Source organism: Panthera pardus, unplaced genomic scaffold (genome assembly GCF_024362965.1).
Source record: "Panthera pardus isolate Hobbes unplaced genomic scaffold, ASM2436296v1 HiC_scaffold_10, whole genome shotgun sequence".
NCBI classification, from domain to species: Eukaryota; Metazoa; Chordata; class Mammalia; order Carnivora; family Felidae; genus Panthera; species Panthera pardus.
The window spans coordinates 79,750,083-79,769,726 of record NW_026526655.1 but is presented as its reverse complement, the minus strand read 5'-3'; the positions used below and the strand labels follow the sequence as shown (position 1 = coordinate 79,769,726).

The following is a 19,644-nucleotide window of genomic DNA, read 5'->3' as shown; positions in this document are numbered from 1 at the left end:
TACAATCTGAGAAAAGATCCATCTGCCCACCCTTCTCTAAAAAGCTTGCTTCCGTGTGGCTAAAATATTTCACTGTTCACTCGCTCACTCAGCAGCGCTGACCCCCATGAAAACTGTTCTTTGATTGGAAACGGCTCTGCACAATGCCTATCTTGTTTTCTCCTTTCTTGCTTGCCTCTGCCTCCAATGTGCACAGCTGGCCAAGCCACTGTACTGAACAGGAGCCATGTGCCCTTGTGTCTGGCTCCCAGATGGGAGTCCCCCTGGCAATGCCAGCTTAAGCAAACAGAAGCATCTCCAGGTATCCCAAGACTTCACTTGACCTGTACCACTTTTTCTCTCCTATCGCCTGCCACACAATCCTGTCCTCATCCTTTATGCAGAGGAAGTCTGCTAAGGCAACAGTCCCATCAACGGGATCACAATGAATATAATAGTTTAATTTATAAGCAATGCAGCATTCCTTTCCCAGTCGTCCTGCACAAGTTCACCAGGTAATTAACCTGATGGAAAACTGCTCTCTTTCTTCCTTTAGCCATCCTGGAAATACCAAAAACAGGGCACAGAAAAGATGGCAGTTTCCTCAGAATCCTATTAACATGTTTAATTTGTATTAAAACGAAACAACTTCTTGCAGTATCAATTTGTAGTTATAATATGAGGCTAGAATAATAATAGCTATGGTTGATCTTTGAACAATGGCAGGAGTTAAGGGCGCCACCCCCTGCATTGTTGAATATGCATGTATAACCTTCAACTCCCCCAAAACTTAACTACAAATAGCCTACTGTTGACTGAAAACCTTACTGATAACATAAACAGCCAATTAACACATATTTTGTACATTATATGTATTATATACTGTATTCTTGTAATAGAGGAAGCTAGAGAAGAGGTAGTTTTATTAAGAAAATCATAAGGAAGAGAAAATACATTTACAATACGGTATTTATTGAAAAAAAATCCCGCATGTAAATGGACCCATGCAGTTCAAACCTGTGTTGCTCCAGGATCAACTGTAATAGTTATTTTTTAAATTGTGGAAAATTTCTGTCAGGTACTAAACTAAGTGTTTCACTTTATATCTCACTTAACTTACAAGAGATTCTAGGGGTTATAGATTATGACACAGCTGTTAAGAACGTTGGTGCCACACGGATCTGAGTTTGATTTCTGGTTCCCCAGAAAAATAAAGCCATTGTCCTACAAAAGGTTTACTAGGAAATGTCCTTTGGTGCCACCCAGAAATTCCAGGCAAAAGAGTCTGTGGGTACACAGTCTCCATTCTAACAACATTAAACAGAGAGGCATTGGGTAACCAGTGCAACTCTCTCATGCACTGGGAGAGGGATTTATGAGGTAACATGAGAGTGACCTCACATGGAATAAACATGTTGGTTCAAGTCCAAATTATCTGAGCTTAAGGCCATCTGTTTAGAGAAGTGCCAGGAAATGCCAGCTGCCCACTTCCCTAGTACCTGGAGTTTGTGGTCCCGGTGGGGAATTAAGTCTATGAAGAATGCTCCTCACTTAGGGAAAGAGAAGCTTCTAGTCTCAGCCAGCTTGCTGGGAAAACAAAAACAAAATCAAACACCACAAAGAGCTCCCAGGGTAACTTCTCCGACAGTACTGTCTGTCACCACAGCTGGGTAACCTCAGGTCACACCTCAGCCTGCTCACGGTTCAAGTGGACATAATAACAGTACTTTGCTAGAAGTGTGCTTGTCAAATAAAATTACATAGTAAAGCACTTAGTCCTGAGCTTGGTACACTCTAAATATGAAATAAATGTTGGTTCCTTTATAATTCCCACTTGACTGTTGAGGAAATGAGACTGAGAAATTTAATAAGGTGACCTCAGTCACACAACTCGTCAGTGGTGTCAAACCCAAGTCTATCCAAGGGTTGGCTTTTATCTCTATGCTCTATTGTCTACCCTTCTCACCAAGCTGCCAAATTCCTGATGAAGTCACCCCATTCATGACCCTGATATGTGAGGACTCTTCATTTGGAAAGCCTTGATGCTGTGGTCAGACGCAGGGTCACTTCCTCCCAGACGACTGCAGTTATATGCTCCTGTAATCAGACTGGAGGGCCAGTCAATAATTCCTGGCCACCCCCAGCTACCTGCCATCTAAGCCATACCCTGTTTTATTTTTATCCATGTCTTCTGACATCATATTATTTACATTTTATTATAATCTGCCCTTATTGGGCAGTAAACTCCATGAGATCCCACTCTATTTCAAGTACCTAGAATAGCACCTGGCACATAGTAAGTCCATAATAAATCTCTGTGTAATGAATAAATGAATTTAAACCCCCAATACTAATAAGCCAATTCTGAAATTATTTATTCTGTCATTATGGAAATATTTTCTACATCAAATGCTTGTTTCCCCTTAATTCTGTTGCCAAGATCAGATGGTCGAAGTAGAGAGGGGTACAATGATAAATTTATCCTCCATGCTAGCAACTCATATATCTTGAGTCAGCTTTGTGGATGGGACAGCTAAACTGAGGAAGTTAAATTCCATGTGGCAAGTCAGGGGTGAGTTTAAGATCCTTAATAAAATTTCTGCAAGGCAATTCTAGAAATTCTTTATTAAAGTAAAAGAATAGAGCTGAGCATCTCTTTTTTGGGGCCTAGCAGTCGAAGCTCATAGTTTATTCAAAAGTAATTGATATATCCATAATGGAAAAGATAATATTGAGAACCCCAGGATTCATGTACCATAGGTCATTTGATTGGTAATTAAATGAGAGGTCTAATGGACTGATGTGGCAAAAAAAAAAAAAAAAGTTGGCAAAAAAATGATCAGAAAAACAAAAGCCAAAGACAGTGTTGGTTTTACCCTTGGAAGAAGACTAAGACTAATCACAAATATGAGCATAGTAAAAATGTTCATCTAAGGTGAATTTTGGCATATCAGAAGGGACCATTGGCTAATCAGGACCCCCCTATTCTCCCACTGGTTTATGCATGAGCTTTTACTTGAGAAAGTGTTATTATAATCACCATAGAATCATGATATAATAGTTAATCAGCAAAGCATCAAGAAGAACATCTGAAATCTCAAATCCTACTTGCGCTAGGGACAAGGAGGCAGGATAAATGGACGAAATGTGGGGTAGAATTGTTTTGGGGATAAGGCTCATTCACAAGAGACCTCTCTCCCTTTAATGACCTAAGATGCTTTTTAATGACTTCACATCTGGTTCAGTACTGCTGTGAAAATAATAAATATAAGTGTACATTATTGTGTCTAAAGATTATAAAGATCAAAGATATGTTTATTAATTGGGGCGCCTGGGTGTTTCAGTTGGTTAAGCATCTGACTTCGGCTCAGGTCATGATCTCACAGTTCATGAGTTCAAGCCCCGCCTCAGGATCTGTGCAGACAGCTCAGAGCCTGGAGCCTGCTTTGCTTTCTGTGTCTCCCACTCTCTGCCCTTCTACCTCTCTCTCTCTCTCTCTCTCTCTCTCTCTCTCTCTCTCTCTCTCAAAGATAAACATTAAATAAATTTTTAAAAGGCATGTTTATTAATCAAAATAATATATTATAAAAATATAAATCCCCCCAAATTAATTTAGAATAGGCAAAAAAAAATTAGCTAAGAATGTTAGAGCTTAAATAGAAAGTCTGCACCCAGATGAAAAACATCTTTAGTGTTAATATTTATACCTCAAACTGGGATGCAAAACACCATAGAAGGTAGATGACATATCTCCATGAAGCCGATGGAGTCCAGAAACCTCAGCCTGGTAAATGCCTGGCAGCTAGAACTCATCATCCCAGCTTCTGTCATCACTGTCTCATCACAAACACCATCATCAGTTGAATGAGAAACACTTCATGTCAGCTGTCCAAAATGTAACAAAGACCCAAACCACTCTCCAAAACAGAACCCTCTAGGAGTGGCTCTGCTATGTCCTCACCCTCTCACCAGCCTCAATACTCTGACATGTCACATCTACTGAGAGGGCACTCATTTCTTTGCCAGTATCAAGTGAACTGGAATCAAATGACGACTTCCCCATCCTTCCTCCCTCTCCTCCCCATCTCTCTCCCTTTCCTTGAGTCTTAAAATAGAAGAAGAGGAGGAACTGAAATGTCTACATGCTACTGTTTTATTTGCTTTAAGTTCTATCTCAGAGAAACATGGTTAACAATAACCCTGGAAAAAAGAAAAGTTAAGAAAACTTAAAAATGGGTTGAACCTAATTCTCTCCATACCCCATACAACACTGGTTGTATAACAAACTTGTGCAACCACGAACAATGAAGGTAAAGAACAAAAGTAGAGATACTATTTGGGAAAATACAGTAAGGATAGAGAAACATGGATCCAGAGAACACTGCCTTGTAAAGCCTAGTTACCTTCTGTGACTGCACTTCAAATTAAGAATAACTTATTAATTTAAAAGTACAACTATCCTTTATGAGAGATGACGGATAAATAATCTGACACACCCAGACAATGGAATATTATTCAGCACTAAAAAGAAATGAGCTATGAAACCATGAAAGGACATGGAGAAACTTTAAGTGCATCTTTCTAACTAAAAAAAGCCCCTTTGGTTAGATTTATTCCTAGGTATCTTACGGGTTTTGATGCAACTGTAAATGGGATCGATTCCTTGATTTCTATTTGTTGCTTCATTGTTGGTGTATAGGAATGCAACCGATTTCTGTGCATTGATTTTTATATCCTGCAAAGTTGCTGAATTCATGAATCAATTCTAGCAGTTTTTTGGTGGAATCTTTTGGGTTTTCCATATAGGGTATCATGTCATCTGCGAAGAGTGAAAGTTTGACCTCCTCCTGGCCAATTTGGAAGTGTTTTATTTCTTTGTGTTGTCTGACTGCAGAGGCTAAGCCTTGCAATACTATGTTGAATAACAGTGGCAAGAGTGGACATCCCTGTCTCGTTCCTGACCTTAGAGGGAAAGCTCTCAGTTTTTCCCCATTGAGGATTATATTAGCATTGGGTCGTTCATATATAGCTTTTATGATCTCGAGGTATGCTCCTTCTATCCCTACTTTCTTGAGGGTTTTTATCAAGAAAGGGTGCTGTATTTTGTCAAATGCTTTCTTTGCATCTATTGAGATGATCATATGGTTCTTGTTCTTTACTTTATTGATATGATGAATCACGTTAGTTGTTTTGCAGATATTGAACCAACCCTGCATGTGAGGTATAAATGCCACTTGGTTGTGGTGAATAATTTCTTTCCTGGATAGGAAGAACAAATATTGCTAAAATGTTGATACTACCCAAAGCAATCTACATATTCAATGCAATCCCTATCAAAATAACACCAATATTCTCAGAGCTAGAACAAACAATCATAAAATTTGTATGGAATCAGAAAAGACCCCAAATAGCCAAAGCAATCTTGAAAAAGAAAACCAAAGCTGGAGGCATCACAATCCCAGACTTCAAGCTACACTACAAAGCTGTAATCATCAAGACAGTATGGTACTGGCACAAGAACAGACACTCAGATCAATAGAACAGAATAGAGAACCCAGAAATGGACCCACAAATGTATGGCCAACTAATCTTTGACAAAGTGGGAAAGTGTATCCAATGGAATAAAGACAGTCTCTTCAGCAAGTGGTGCTGGGAAAACTGGACAGTGACATGCAGAAGAATGAACCTGGACCACTTTCTTACACCATACACAAAAATAAACTCAAAATGGATGAAAGACCTCAATGTAAGACAGGAAGCCATCAAAATCCTTGAGGAGAAAGCAGGCAAAAACCTCTTTGATCTTGGCCACAGCAACTTCTTACTCAACATGTCTCCAGAGGCAAGAGAAACAAAAGCAAAAATGAACTACTGGGACCTCATCAAAATAAAAAAGCTTCTGCATAGCGAAGGAAACAATCAGCAAAACTAAACAGCAACCGACAGAATGGGAGAAGATATTTGCAAATGACATATCAGATAAAGGGTTAGTATCCAAAATCTACAAAGAACTTATCAAAGTCAACACCCAAAAAACAAATAATCCAGTGAAGAAATGGGCAAAAAACATGAAGAGACACTTCTCCAAAGAAGACATCCAGATGGCCAACTGACACATGAAAAAATGCTCAACATCACTCATCATCAGGGAAATACAAATCAAAACCACAATGAGATACCACCTTACACCTGTCAGAATGGCTAACATTAACAACCCAGGCAACAACAGATGTTGGCGAGGATGCGGAGAAAGAGGATCTCTTTTGCATTGTTGGTGGGAATGCAAGCTGGTGCAGCCACTCTGGAAAACAGTATGGAGGTTTCTCAAAAAACTAAAAATAGAACTACCCTACGACCCAAGAATTGCACTACTAGGCATTTATCCAAGGGATACAGGTGTGCTGTTTCGAAGGGACACATGCACCCCAATGTTTATAGCAGCACTATCAACAATAGCCAACGTATGGAAAGAGCCCAAATGTCCACCAATGGATGAACGGATAAAGAAGAAGTGGTATATATATATAATGGAGTATTACTCAGCAATCAAAAAGAATGGAATCTTGCCATTTGCAACTACGTGGATGGAACTGGAGGGTATTATGCTAAGCGAAAGTAGTCAGTCAGAGAAAGACAAAAATCATATGACTTCACTCATATGAGGACTTTAAGAGACAAAACAGATGAACAGAAGGGAAGGGAAACAAAAATAATATAAAAACAGGGAGGGGCACAAAACAGAAGAGACTCATAAATATGGAGAACAAACAGAGGGTTACTGGAGGGGTTGTGGGAGGAGGGATAGATTAAATGGGTAAGGGGCAGTAAGGAATCTACTCCTGAAATCATTGTTGCACTATATGCTAATTAATTTAGATGTAAATTTTAAAAAAAGAATTAAAAAAAGAAAAAAAAGTCCGTCTAAAAAGGCTAAAAAATATATGATTTCAACTGTATGACATTCTGCAAAATGCAAAACTATGGAGACAATAAAAAGATCAGACAATAAAAAGATAGCACAGGGACTTTTAGGTCAATAAAAATACTCTGTATGATAATGGTGGACACATGTCATTATACATTTGTCCAAACCCATAGAATTTGGGTTCACCAAGAGCGAAACCTAATGTAAACTATAGACTTTGGGTAATAATGATGTGTCCATGTAGGCTCATCAATTATAACACATGCATTACTGTTGAGAGAGATGTTGATAATGGGGTATATGGAAAACCTCTAGTCCATCCACTCAATTTTTGTGAACCTAAAACTGGTGTAAAAAATAAAGTCTATTAAAAATAATAAAAAATAAAACTCCAAAAATGTACATCCTTGGGGTGTCTGGGTGGCTCAGTCAGTCAAGCATCTAACATCAGCTCAGGTTGTGATCTCACAGCTAGTGAGTCGGAGCCTCGCATTGGGCTCTGAGCTGTCAGCATAGTGGTGCTGACAGCTCAGAGCCTGGAGACTGCTTTGGATTCTGTATCTCCCTCTTTCTCTGCCCCTCCCCTGTTCGTGCTCTGTCTGGCTCTGTCTCTGTCTCTCTCTCTCTCTCAAAAACAAACATTAAAAAAATTTTTTTTGGTTTTTTGTTGGTTTGTTGGCTTTTTGGGTTTTTGTTTTTTGTTTTTTGTTTTTGATACACAGAAGCTCTGAAGGCAAAAAGTATCTTTTTTCTGTGCCCTGGAGTAACATGAGAAGCAATTATTATAGAATTGGTCTTAGGGAACTCTGGCCAGGAGACTAAGACAACTCTCCCCTCTCCATGTGTCTACTGACAGCATCAGTATCACGAGTGCTAGGAAGGCTTCTGGGATAAACAAACTGTGCATAGGTGGTGTTGAGACCTGAATAACAGCCTAGGGAGATTATTGTAAAAGAGGAATTGGAGAGGGAGCAATGGGGAGGCTGAAAGAGAGCTCACCAGAAAGAAAGATGAAATTGCAGAGTGAACTAAAACTGCAATAACTTAAACAGTGGACGATAACAGATGCTTCTGGTTGGATGGGAGCATGTTCCATTTCCATCCAGGGGTATGCACTGTGGAAGGCAGCGATGGTGTGTCCACTGAGAGAACGGTCTCACTAAGCCTGCAAATGATTAAGAGCAAAATCAACCTTGCAATGCCATTTCCCTGTCCTTACTCCCCAGTGAGCGGGGACACAGGATTGCCCTTCTCACCTCACAGGATCTGTGCGGCTGGGCGCTGATGATCAGTTCCAATGGTACTGAGACAACGGTCATGGCTGCCGAAATATGCCAATGGCTCTTTGAGCCTCGAGCAAGGATGGCAAAGTCTCAGGGTGACCTTCCATGACAGTTAAGGAAGGCAAGGGCTCATTTGTGGACTCAGGTTGTCTCTTGTGTTTACTCCAAGAAGTGCTCGGGGAGGGTTTCTCTGCAAAAGCCTAAACACACAGCCAGGCAAGTGGAAATCAGAAGCCACTTACGTTCAGGCTTTTATGTACTTTGTGCTTACCAGTTAATAAAACCCATGACAAGGATGGAGGAAAATGGATCCTGAGAAAACTGCCTTAACGAATCCACATTACCTTCAGGGACTCGGCAAGATGGCAGGAATGTATTTAGAAATGCTCAAAGGTGTGGGGAGAAAAAAAAACCTTCAAACTTACTGCTGTCTAAATTATTACTCCAAAGGCCAAGTGTTGCTTAAGTTTCATACCCATGCTTAGCATCATGCGTGAGTTTACAAGCTGTAAACAAGCCACAACTTAATCATAGCAATTTTTGTTGTTTGTAAAGCTTACTGCCAAAGGTCTTGGTATTATTTTATTCATCAAGCTTCCTTTTCCCTTTTGAAGTCTGAGTACACCCAGGGAGAGAGTTACTATTGTTGCAGTAATCTTTTATTCAAATAATCAGATAAATATTTCAATGATACAGAGTGATAAAGGAAGCACTTCATTACCTTCAGGCTGAAGATTCTCAGAGGGATAAAAGGAACAGGGAAAAAAAGTAGCGAACATGCTGCTGTTGAAAATCCAACACTACCCACATGACTGGGCAGCTCTACTGCCAAGAGCCGTTCTTGCCCCTCATTATAGGAATGGTCATTAATGTTTCATACCTGCTGGAAAAGAGAGGGGCTTTGTGAGCTATGGGCTTGGAGACTGGTATTGTCTTCTTCCCTGGTATTTATGGAGCTTCAGGGCTCGAGTGACATTTCCATCCCCCTGGTCGAGTTCTCCCCACGGCTGATTTCTTAAAGGCAGAGGAGCAGGTTGCTTTTCCCATCTGCCTCTTTCTCTGATCTCCAGGCTTGGCAAATTAGTTTTCAGACAAATAAAAAATATTTTGATAGTAAATCCTTGTTTGTAATATCCCCCTGGGGAGGGAGTAATCAGCCTTAGAATATCAGGCAGGCCATCAGTTTAACCACAATTTGAGTCCTGCAATCTGGTGAAACATAATTTCCTCTCTCTTTGTTGCTGAATATTTTTTTTTCTGCCTTTTGTTCTCTTCAAAATCCCGTTGTCCAAATAATAATATTTTGGAGGATTAATCATCATGAAGTAACCATAACCACTGGAAAAATCATGTCCTTGTTTTTTTCTCACTTATATCAGAAAATAAGTTTGAATTCATAAGCCAATAGTGTTACCTTTTGGAGCCCTGTAAAAACATGAAATCTATATATCTGGGTGAGACTGTACCTTTGTGACTGTTAAATAAACATGTACACAAAACTACACAAATACAAAATCAGTTCTCTTAACTTATTAAAAAGGAACAGCTAGCAAATGACTAAGAATTATTTTTTTTAGTTTATTTATTTTTAGAGAGAGACAGCACAAGCAGGGGAAGCACAGAGAGAGAGGGAGAGAGAGGATCCCAAGCAGACTCTGCACCATCAGCACAGAGCCCAATGCGGGGCTGGAACCCATGAACCTTGAGATCATGACAACAGTTGGACGTTTAACCAACTGAACCACCCATGCACCCCACAAATGACTAAGAATTATTTAGAACCATCCTAAACCAACCTAAATATCAATTTTTTATGAATTAAATTGTAGTGATACTGACTTACCTCTGACTATAATTAAACAAACTAAACCAATAAACTATTCCCAGTGTACTAGTAGGTCTTTTACATTTTGGAGAAATTTGCTTTCAGAATATGGGAAGGCAGATAAAGGCAGTGGACGGAAAACTACTTGCACAGAGACCCATGAAGGACAGGAATTTATACATTAAGGAGAAAAAAACAGAAGCAGTAAGAAAGAAAAAAAAAGATGGTAATGAATCAAGCAATGAAATAAATAATAGCATGGCTGTGAAAAGAAAGTAAGTATGTACCTCCCATTCTCCATTCATACTTTTCAAAGCATTCCTGAAGGCATGAACCACAGATTCCAAAAACAAACAAATAAACAAACAAAATCCAGTAGAGGGCATGGTCTGAATAGTGGAGTCACTGAGAAAAGCTGGTGATGATCCCAACAACTGAAACCAGGAAACGTGACTCAAGTAAGCCATTGTTCTGTAAGAGAGATGTGCAGAGATCAGACAGTAGGTAGAGTTGGAAATATTGGCTTCCTGTATAGATATTAACTTGTAAAAATATATTAGTTTTAAATGTTGATTTAATGAATATTCCAACATTAATATTCCAACAGTTTGTGATTAAGAAGGAAGAGATAAAAGGAAACAAACAGGGGCGCCTGGGTGGCTCAGTCGGTTAAGCGGCCGACTTCGGCTCAGGTCATGATCTCACAGTCCGTGAGTTCGAGCCCCGCGTCGGGCTCTATGCTGACAGCTCAGAGCCTGGAGCCTGTTTCAGATTCTGTGTCTCCCGCTCTCTGACCCTCCACCGTTCCTGCTCTGTCTCTCTCTGTCTCAAAAATAAATAAACGTTAAAAAAAATTAAATAAAAAAAATAAAAGGAAACAAACAAACAAGAACCCCACAAAATCTTACCCATATTTTAAATTTACTATTGGGTGCTTGGGAGTGGGGGTTGGGAGGAGAATCGATCATCAAAAACCAAATTCTGTTAAAGTAATTACCCAAAGAATTCCTTGAGAAAACAACGGAAACAACAAAAAAGAAGAATTGATATAGGTATTATATAATAAGTGGGCTATTTTCAAGTGCTACATCAGCAACAATGTACACAGGTTGGAATAAAAAGAGCATTGGTACAGAGCAACCATTTTGGAGAATGTAGCTGATGAGAAAAGAAATATAAGGGAAGAGATACACGTGAGTCAATTTAGAGGACAAATCCTCAGAGTTAAATATGGAGGCTAAGAAAAGAAAGCCAAGATTTTCCTAGTAAATGTGTTATTTAGTAACTCTTATGGAAATGACCCTTACTCCTATCATATTTCTGGGAAGCAGTATTTCTGCAGAGGTCCTAGGATAGCCCTATGGATATATATGACACATTTCCCCTTCTTTCCAAGTGTATAGGTAGCTTGTATTTATTTACAAATGAAAGCCACTTTTCTTGGCTAAATGAGCTAGAGAGTGAAAACTAAATTAGTAACTTTAGGTAGTAAAAAATAACCCCAGTGAGCCCTCAGATTTAGAAGCTTGCCAAAATTGAGGATGACTCTATTTTTAGGGTTTGGCTTTATTTTAATTCTCTGAAAATAAGCAATGAACATGTATGAAGCAACATATGTAAAGGTTATTTATCAAAAGCACTGTGTATACCAGTAAAAATTGGAAGTAATCCAGCTTCCCATCATTAAGGAACTACTTAAATAGATTACTGTACATGCATGCCATGAGAAATACTATAAAACTGTAAGAAAAAAAAAGGCAAAGCACTTGAAGTATGGGTAAGAAAAGATCTTCAAGAGGTATAGTTAGGTGAAAACAGAAAAATACAGAGCAGTGTATAGTGTGCTACATTTTATGGAAGAAAGAGTGGAAATAATATATATCTGCATTTCCTTGGTCTTGCATAAAGACATTCTGGAAGAATACTCAGTAATTAATAATATGGTGACCTGCTGGTGACAGAAAAAGTGGGGCTGATGAGGGTTAAAGTGATAGCTAACCTTTTTACTGCACTTTGTATTGTATATTTAATCATGTAAAAATACTCCCTATTCAATTTTGTTAAAGAAAACAAAATGAAAAATTAAATACAAACTTCAGTACACAGAGACTATTCAAAGGTATTATATTTTAAAATTTCATGGTTATTGTTTTCCTGGCACATTATCCTTCACTAAGAATATCACCGTTTACTTCTTGGTTTTGGTTCTCTAGATGGGTAGAGAACTACTACCCAACTCTACTGCTTTCAAATGTCTACTCACATTTTGGGGGTAGACACAGAAAGTTTATTCCATAAGCTGATGATGTTTCAAAGAAAGAAAGTGTTCTGATCTTAGTAAGTAACTGCCTCTGATGGAATAAAAATATTGGCCATGGTGAGACCCCGTTCTGAGTCCATTCTGCCAATTCAGGGAATTCAGCGAGAAGTAGCAACAATTGAGAACAAGGTACTTACCCTTAAAAGGAAACCTCACAATTTTGCAAGCGTTATAGGTTCTATTTGTTGTTATCTACAACCTGTTTGTCATAGTTTTCTTAATTTCAATTATTTTCTAGTGAAAAAACTGCAATGATTAATCAGGAAAAAAAATCCAGTATTTTAGACCCTTTATCACTTCATGACTCCTTGTGCCTTCCCCCAACCCTTCTCTTCAGAAATCTTTGTTTATATATTTTCAAACAGGTATTGTTTTGAAAAGTGTAAATTCTTCACTTATCCTTGAAGAAATCATTTGAATCTTATTAGTTGTATAGTAGTCTTACATAGTTCTTATTTGGCATCCACCTATTTTTATGTCTTGCCTCTTGAGTGGTTTTCTTCCTTTGTCATCATTGATCTGGCTAGTGACTTTTAGGACCTTATAACCTAAATTACTTGGGCTGGCTTCAAAGTTACTTCAGATGTCTGTTGTAGGAAAACGAAGTGGAATTTATGGTATGATACATAAAGCAATTTGTTTGCTTTGGCTGCAAGTAGCAGAAAACTGAACTAAAATTAGCTTAAGCAAATATATTGATTCACTTAAATAAAAAAGTCAGCTGTAGGGATGCATGACTACAGCCATGAGCCAAGGGTATGCGACATCATCAGAATTCCATCTGCCTTTCTCTATGATTTCCTGGACTCTGCTTCCTTCTTATGTCAGCTTTGCCATTAGGCTGCCTCATGAGGCAAAAATGGCTGCAGCTCTTCCAAGCCTCACCTCCATACCCTACCATTTATGCTAAGTTATGCTGCAGAAAAAAACAACTCCCACATTTCAATGTCTCACATCAACAAAAAAAGTATTTTTCATTTACTATTCATTTCCATTGTAGGTCAACTGTGACTCTGTTTCACACAGTCGATATTCCAGGACCCAGGCTGATAGAGCAACCCTGATGTGGGATGTTGCCAGTACTATATGAGGGGGCAGGCATGGTGCAAACACTATGCGGGCACTTAAAGCTCCAACTTAGACATGCCACACACTACTTCTTCTTATATATCATTGACCGCAGTTAAGTTGTATGCCCTAATCTGAAGTCAGTGGGAGCTGGGAAATAGAATCCTATGTTAACTAAATGAACAGAAGTGCCTTTGCCCCAGCATTCCATACTAAGTCTTGAGACTCATACTGATTAGACAAACTAAGGTTGCATGCTCGATTGTTGAACTAATCATTGTACCAGAGGAACAGAAAGATGATTGGCTCCACCTGCGTCACATGACACACCATTGAAACTGGGGTTAAATTTTGCTTCCCTGGACACAAATAGATCCTCTCCAAAAACGTGGAGGTCTCTGTGGCAAGACAGGGGACAGGACAGGGGACAAGACAGGGGATGAAACCTGGCACCCAGTATATAGATCATATTTAGCAACGTTTATATCAAATTTCTTAAAGGTAATTCAATGATTACTAGAAACTAAAACAAAGGAGAATTATATCATACTATCTCTCCAAATCTGAAGTCATCCTGTCAGGGTTTGTCTCCCCAAATTGATAAAAAGAATATGGGTTTGGGGATTAGACAGACCTGTGTCTCTGTGAGAAAGACCACTATATCTCTGTTACTTATTGGCTTTGTGATGGTGGATATGAAAAAATCCTCTCCTTAGCCTCATCTATAAAACAAATTAGTAATACTTAAAAGTGAGCACAATAAACATAATAATAATACTTAATAGTGCTATATTAAAAGAGACAATATATACAAAGTGAGAGAAAAACACAATGAGTGCTCCAAAACATTGTTGTCTTCCCACCCAAGGCCTGATAGAAGGTGCTAATGAACTGTAAATGGTGGTCAAGGGAGTCTTCTTTTTTATTATTATTTTTTAAATTTATTTTAGAGAGTGCATGAGCAGGGAGAGGGACAGAGGGAGAGAGAGAGAGAGAGATAGAGATAGAGAGAGATATATAGAGAGAGATAGAGGGAGAAATAGAGGGAGAGAGAGAGAGAGAGAGAGAGGGAGAGAGAGAGAGGGAGAGACAGAGAATCTCAAGCAGGCTTCACACTCATCAGGGAGCCTGACAGAGGGCTCAACCCCACAACCATGGGATCATGACCTGGGCTGAAGTCAAGAGTCAGACACTCAACCGGCTGAGCCACCCAAGCACCCCAAGGGAGCCTTCTTTTAGCAAGAAAAAATTAACTAAATTTCATAAACCGTGCTTCAGCTGCCCTTTCTTAACCTAAACAAAACAAAACAAAAAAAAAACACTCAGTGTTTTGCTGTTGATAATGCCATTCCATTTAAAAAAAAAAGGGCAAAACTCACATTCTTTTTCAAACTGAGATTGGAGACAAGACAGTGGAAGGAACTTAGAGACCTCTTTATCATTGATAATATATATTTATGAAAAGAAATGGAAATATATAAATGGTAAACCCACTATTAAGCACATTCTTATATATCTGTCAGTATGCAATTTCCCCTAGAGAAGGTCATATGTCAATTATATTATGTATATGACTTGGTTTTAAGCGAAGCCTACTCATCTGCAATTATTATTTTACACATAGTGCTTAAAGATCATTAAATAAAGTGTGGAAGAACTTCAAGGCTTCAGAATGACTCTTAAGTTAATTATACATGGATATCTACTTAAACTTCACCAAGGACAGGCTGATGTGATTTCATCTTAATTGCTATTTGAAAACAGGCGCATATAATGTGTATGTATGTGAATCAGTGGTTTTTGTATTCTCTTTGTGGAGGATGCAGCAATGCAGCTAGTAACTCCCTAATATCGGTTCAAGCCACGGGATGAATGGTCGCAAAGTCCAGGGAAAAATTATAATTACAGATTCATTCACCTTATGATCTGTCCATCCTGATTGTATAAAACTTTGTCCACCCATCCCCCGCTGAACAGTATTCCCAAGGAAAAGTCCTATTTAGGATGAGGCACCGTAGATTAAAATGCGAATATTAAAGCAAATGAATTGCAGTGTCGGTTATATAATGAAGCCACTGTCACCTTGAAAGCTTCTCTTCCCACGTGAACACAAAGCAGAGAAATCAGCAGCTTTGGTAGCTGTGGCAACCGCACTGCCAAGCCTGGAGAGCGAACTGTGTCCTACGCAGGTTTTGTGCCCCTCTGGCGCTTTGTAGATTTTGCTAATGTTAAGGCCTCTCAGATTCTCAACTTGGTGCATTCACCCAGCTGGGAAAATTAGAGCTGTGATCAGGAGACAAAAGGAGGCTTGCTTTGTGTCTGACAAAGGTAGGAAAACACCCTTCAGTTGAAGCTCCTAATGACCACCCACAACAGCATCACAAATAGCAAATATTTATCATGCATATTCTTTGTTTAAATTCTGGGAAGAATACAAAGCCAGTTTACTCGGGTTAGACAAACCACTGGATTAATTGCCCCCAAAGTCTGCAAATTTAAGATGAATGTCAAAAAAATCTGCATGTCACGTAGACCCAGAAGTGTGTGCCATGGTGAAGAGTAATTACTAGACATTTGTTGAATATTCTAACCCAGTAGTGTAAGCATCATAATCCAGCTACACCTATATAATTGTTTTCTTCAACAGAAAAAAAAAAAGTGTTCACAAATGAACAAGTTTCACATTTATTTTTATCTTCTGTAGTTGTTTAAAATTTTTTATCTCTTTGTACATATTTCTTGTATGAGAGTGATGAGTATGAGACAAAGTAAAGAAATCGTCTTCCTGACCGCAGGGAACATCCCGATTTGTCAAACATTTACAGTTTACTTATGTCACCACTGATCAGGAAAGCAAAGCAGACACTTGCTGTGTCCCTGCAGCTACAGTGAATGGGGAGCCTCACGTTTATGCATGCATCACATGGACTGAGAGGGGCCCACAGTAGCCATCTTCCTTCATTCCCTATTAACAGTATCCCTAGATTTGGGGGAGCAGTGATGTGAATGTCTCAAAGATTACATTTCCCTTGCAGAAGACGGTGACCTTTCAATGGGTACCACTTCCAGAAAAGCTTTTCAAAATAGGCTGACCACCTACTCCACTTCTTTCCTCTTGACTGAGCTACTGCAGCATTTTGTATCTTTTCAAGTTGTGGACCAGAACTGAGGAACTGAAGAACGGAAAGCCACAAGGGGCCACTGTAGCAACTGTGAACTCCCTACCTCCTGACACCTCATTACATGAGAACAAGTATCTGTCATATTCAGGCCACCATAATCAGGTCTCTTATAAGTAGCCAAGTGTACCTCCTAACCTATACAGAATGAAATAACCATAGGAAGCTAAAAGGGTTAAATTATGTGTTACAGACTCTCAATTTGCTCTTAGAATTGAGATAGAAAAGGTTGTGGGATGAAGATTTAATTATTAAAGAAGATTTCACAGAGGAGATGTGAGTAGGCTAAAACTTGAGCAGAATGGGATTTATCTTAATAAAATGTAAGACGGCTTGAAGATAACAGGTGGCTGCAGAGAGGTTGGGGAGCACTACAGAGTTTAGACTGACTGGAGCACAGACGTCATGGCAAGCCGTGATGCACAAGAACTTATTTGTTTGTTTGTTTTAATGTTTATTTATTTATTTTGAGAGAGGGGGAAAGAGAGAGAGAGAGACAGAGAGAGAGAGAGAGAGAGAGAGAATCCCAAGCAGGCTCCATGCTCAGCAGAGGGCTCAATCCCACCAACTGTGAGCTAAAAATCCAGAGTCAGAAGTTGAACCAACTGAGCCACCTGGTGCCCCAAGAACTTGTTTTATATTTGATGAGTAACCAAGAACAATTATGGTCATTGGAAAGTAACATAATGGAAGAAATATTTTAGGAAAAATAATGTGTTAGGAAGATGCGACAAAGAAGAAAGCAAAGAGGGAAGAGGAGAACATTCTGAAGGCAGTGACAATTCTGGAAGGAGGAGCTGAGATCTGGGCTACTGCAGTGGTGCTAGCAGGCAGTGTTGCTCAGGGACTGGATACACACCCAGAGGAAGTGATGTCGTCAGGGTCCAGCATTAATGGAGTGGGAGAAGCCACTGGCTTCAGAGGAATGTGGACAGAGAGTTCACCCGGAATTATGGGGAGACAGATAAATTAAGACTGAGGAATTTGCACCCAGATACATTTCCAAAAGTGAGGTGAACCAACTGTGGTTGGAGTTTGCCCAAATAGAAGAAAGTCAAAACAGAGACAGAATTGCTTATGCTCTACTCCCAGAGTTCCTGGCAGCGGGATTCCCACTGATGCTAATAAAAGTAAATAACCCATATACAAATAAAGCAAATGGTAATCAGAGGTAGAATATCAAGTGGTCTAGTTATCCACACCTTGGAGAAAAGACAGGAAGAGTTTGGGAGGGTTCTATTAGGCACATCAAGACATACTGACAGAAATAATTCTAGTGATATATCAAAGGTTTGCCATGAGCCTGCACACCTGAGAAGTTGTCTGGGTCCTACTGATACAGAAGTTCTCCCATAACAATTGACAGTCAGTTGAGGAATAAATGACATAGCTGCACATTCTCTCCACCTAGTCCACACCTCAACATCACTGCCTGGGGCTGGGAAAAGGCAGAAGTGTACTCTGAGTACCCTCTAAGAGGTGGGCTGCTCTTCCTCTTTCCCCAGGAGGACGGGCCCACCTAGCATAAGGAGAAGAGCAAGATGTCACCCATGGCTCTAGCAAACAGCGGTTAGTATAGGGAAACAAGCAAACAAACAAAAAGTAATGTAGAAAAGGGTTAGTAACAATATTAAAAAAATATGTCAAACATTTAGTAGTTTTGCCACTAAATCGATACTACATAAATGTTGAGGTAGCTAAAAAAAAAAAAATTAGAGTAATCTGAGACCTGCTTTTGCCCTATATCACAGAATTTTAATTGTCTGCAATGCCCATTATCAACAGAAAAACTAGATATCAGCTAAATCAAGTAGAAAGGGAAATGATTTATGTAAATATATACCAGCCATAAAGAGATCACAGCCTAAAACTTGCACTCTTAGTTGGACAAATAAGACAAAAAGAATGTCAGAAGTCATGCCCACATGCTAGTAGGTATAGAGAGGATATGCATCACTGAAGTCAGGAAGATTTAAAACAAGCAGGGGAGGGGCAGACAGAGGGGGAGAAAGAGAATCCCAAGCAGGCTCTGTGCTGTCAGCGCAGAGCCTGATGGGGGGCTCTAACTCACGAACCATAAGATCATGACCTCATGATCCAGGAGTTGGATGCTTAACCGACTGAGGCACCCAGGCTCCCCTCAAATAAAATTTTCATTAAATACAAAATAGTATAAAATGGAATATCATGAACTACATGCAGAACCCAAAGGCAATTCTAAAACCATGAAAGCCATTATTATTTGTAATAGCAGAATTCACTGCATATGTGTAAAGATTCTTCAGTCTGGATCATATCCATGTAAGAGACTCAAAGGAAAGCTATCCTTGGCTTTCAATCTTTTCTCACATTTCAGTCACTGAGTGACTGACTACTGAAACTCCTCTCCCAGATGGCCCATGTGGGCTGGGTCAAACTTCATGTAGTCAAATATTAATTCCCTTGAGGCAATATGCAAATGAACCAAGTATATATGCAAGCCAAAGCCATAGTGAATAATTCCAGCCACATTTTTTTTTCTCAACTATGCCAAGTAAACTACCATAAAAATCTTCCATTCCATTAAAATTAGTGAGTTATTAATGGGTAGAACATCAGAAATATAAACAATTATTTTTGAAAATATACATTTAACTTTCTACTCTCAAATGCAACATAGTAACACAGACACAGACATACCCACACCACATCCACACCCCCACCACACACACACACACACACACACCATTTAAAGGAATAATTCTAGTTGTATGAATATAAGTTACATGCCTAATCTGATCACAAGTTTCCTCTGAGCAGGAAGTACATTATACATACCATTTTCTGTGCTCACAGAAACTAGTTCATTTATGAATGCAAATCATTATCCACTAAAAAATTGATGAATTGTCAGTTTAAAAATATGCTAAATAATTTTTCAAATGATTAAAGGCAATTTTATTACAAAAAATAAATAAAAGAATAATTCTAAAGTAATCAAGAAGAAATTTAAAATAAAAGTAAACAATGGGGAAACAAAAAAACCAAAGCAATACCAGAACTTTAACTGACTGTGCAGTTTATAT

The 19,644-nt window shown here is 39.0% G+C and overlaps 1 pseudogene; it reads left to right on the top strand.

The window, feature by feature from the left end:
* The first annotated feature begins 12,386 nt into the window (after positions 1-12,386).
* LOC109269498 (protein SCO2 homolog, mitochondrial-like) overlaps positions 12,387-19,644 on the top strand; it is a 29,198-nt pseudogene continuing 21,940 nt past the window's right edge.